Below are 3,125 nucleotides of genomic sequence, written 5' to 3'. Positions count from 1 at the left end.
AACCTAATCCTGTAGACTGAGTCCTGCTTCATTAACATAACTGCCTCTAACCCTGCCTCATTAACATCATAGAGGTTAGGATTTAACAGCATATAGAATAGTCACATCAGATCACAAAATGGACAACCACACAATACTGGGAATCACGGCCTAGCCAAGTTGACACACATTTTGGGGGGACACAATTCAATCCATAGCACTTGGTTATGGTGTGGGGAGCTAACAAGGGGCAGAGGAGGTGGAATGAAGGATGTCTACCATTAGTGGCATAAGAAAAGCCTTTTTCTTTCCTCCTCCCGCTGGGCTGGAGCTCTGAACCTTTCTTGTGTTCTCTGCTCTCCACTACTCTCACCATGGGTTTGAGTCAACGACAGTGGGCAGGCAAGAGGGCCGTTGAAAATGAAAATCTGAAAGGTAAAAAACCTCCTGAGAAAATGCATGAGAAGAGATGGCACAGTCTATGCAGGCACAGATTAAGGCGCTCTCTGGAGTAACTATATAGTGAGAACTCCCCGTACATGGATACTGAAGAAGGGGGAGACAGCAGCCCTCTACTGTCCTGAAGTTTCAGTGAGAGTTGCAGTGCTGTACACGTGTTCACTGTGAGCGAACCCCAATTGTCCCAACTTCAGAGCAGCACTGTTTGCTAACGTGAGCTGCTCTTCACTTTAGGTACCCGCTGGCATAGTTCCGCTGGAATTCTGACAGATACAGACTACATCCACGAGAAGCTTCCGACTACCGAAGTGGTTGTGGCTAAGCCACTTGTCTCTTGGTTTTGGGTTACGTCCAGTTCAGTTGCAAATGGCGCTCTGGTGTTTGTTATGTGGGCCTGGTGCTGCTTTCCAAAGTTGAGAGTCTGCTTCCTCTATGCAGAAGCAACAGAAAGGGTCAGGAAGTGGGGCTTGTTTTGAGCGAAGGCAGAAGCAGCAATTATATTTCGGCAAACGAACAGGTGAAGGTGAGTCCAGAATAGCGTGGGGAGTGGGACTTCAGCCCCAAGATGGTGTTAGCAGGTAGAGGTCACGGAATGTCTGATGCTGGTCAATCCAGTGTTAGGCTATCCAGGTCCTTTATACTTTTCCTTCTCACCTTTCACAAATCTCTTGGCTATTTCATTGGATAGTATTTGCGATACCATTTGATAGGGAATAAAGGGGTGTGAGTGGAGTCAAGCATGTACATATGCACATATAGTGGAGAGAAGGAGATTAAAATTACATTTCATAAGCCAAGGTATCCTCTCCCTTTTAAAACTGTGATTTTCAGAGGGCAGTGCCCCTTACTTTGGATAATTACATAAACAGGACAGATGAGTTTCACAGTCCCTTTATCTGCTGAATGAGGCCTTTAAACAAGACATTCCCTAGATAAAATAGCCTCATCCTGTTAAAGGGTAACAGGACAAAGGAATTTCCAAAAAGGAAGATTTGACTAAATTGAAAATTCAAACTTCCCTTCAGTGACTTCAAATCTTTCACCAACTCTTCCAAAACACGGAAGAGGAGGGAACGTTTCCAACCTTGCTCTGTGAGGGCCATTTTTACCTGTAGCATAAGGCCTACAATGTCACGTGGGTCTTTGCGCCTCACCGGGTCCCTGCTCTTGCCAGATATGTCCCCCACCCAACAGTAGAGGCTTCCCCACCCGGCTTGCTCCCCGTCAGCCAGATCAGCTGCACCTTGACGGGTTTTACTCACCATCTTGTTACTGAAAAGCCTGCCTTGCACAGCCTGTGTTGGTTCACTCTGCTTCTGGGTGCAACCGCCATGGGGCCTGCCTGGTGTGCACTGTCCTCCTCCCCCAGGTTGTGAGTATATGTGACTAAGAAATTGCTGCCGATTTCATTTGTTCAGCGTCAGGTGTGTGTTTGGTCATCCCCAGAAGCCTAGGGCAGGACTCCCTCCATTATCAATGGGGTGAAGAGGCAGTGGACAAAATATTACCCTGATACCAAGACCAGACAGACATCGTAAGAAAACTACAGACCAGTATCCCTAAGTATACAGGTAAAAATCCTCAACAAAATACTAGCAGAGAAAAACCCAACCAACTATTAGAGGGATTATACACCGTGACCAAGTAGGATTTAGCTTGGGAGTGCAAGGGTGATTCAGCATACAAAAATCAGTCGATGTTAGTAAAGGACAAAAACCACTGTGCTCATCTCCATAGATACAGAAAAAGCATTTGACAAAAATCTAATACCCTTTCATGATAAAAATGTTTACTCAACAAACTTGGAATAGAAGGGAACTTCTTCAACCTGATAAAGGGGCACCTATGAAAAAACCCACAGATAACACTATACTTAACAGTAAAAGGCTGGAAGTTTTCCCAAAAGATAAGGAAGATAAGGATGTGCATCTGCTCTTGCTGCTTCTATTTAGTATTTTACTGGAGGATTTAGCCAGGGCAGTTAGGCAAGAAACAGAAAAGGCCTACAGGTTGGAGAAGGAGTGAAACTATATTTGCAGATGACATGATCGTGCCTATAGAAAATCCTAAGGAATCCAAAAAAAGTATTCGAGCTAATAAATGAGTTCAGCCAGGCTGCAGGATACAAGATCAATATACAAAAATCTGATGTGGGGTGTGATTTTAAATGCAGCGTTTAAGGCAAAAATTGTATTTAGTTGAATCCTTTGGGAAATTCCAAAATTAGCCTTAAAGTTTCTGTATACAACCCTGTACAGTAAACATGCATGCATTATAATGCATATGCAAATACACATCACAGTTGTTTAACTGATTTTATCAAAGAGTTGCACCTTGATCTGTGGCAGAAATGCCGCTGCTTTGCTCTCTCTGACTTGTATGCATTCATGGATTAGGTCTTTTTAGTATCTCAGAATAGTCAAAGGAAAGTTATGACTGGATGTCAACAAAGACAGCAAATTCCTGGCCCCAGCAGTTGCTCCTGGGGCTCCGCTAGGTTGGCTTTGGGCAACCTGAGGGAGCAGTGCTGTGTGGGACGTGAAGGAGCAGTGCTGTGTGGACCTGACTGAGCAGTGCTGTGTGGACCTGAGGGAGCAGTGCTGTGTGGACCTGAGGGAGCAGTGCTGTGTGGGACGTGAGGGAGCAGTGTTGTGTGGACCTGAGGGAGCAGTGCTGTGTGGACCTGA

The sequence above is a fragment of the Trichechus manatus genome, unplaced genomic scaffold (assembly GCF_000243295.1).
Source record: "Trichechus manatus latirostris isolate Lorelei unplaced genomic scaffold, TriManLat1.0 scaffold00023, whole genome shotgun sequence".
Classification (NCBI taxonomy): Eukaryota; Metazoa; Chordata; class Mammalia; order Sirenia; family Trichechidae; genus Trichechus; species Trichechus manatus.
The sequence above is the reverse complement of the archived record's forward strand: the minus strand, read 5'-3'. Positions refer to the sequence as shown.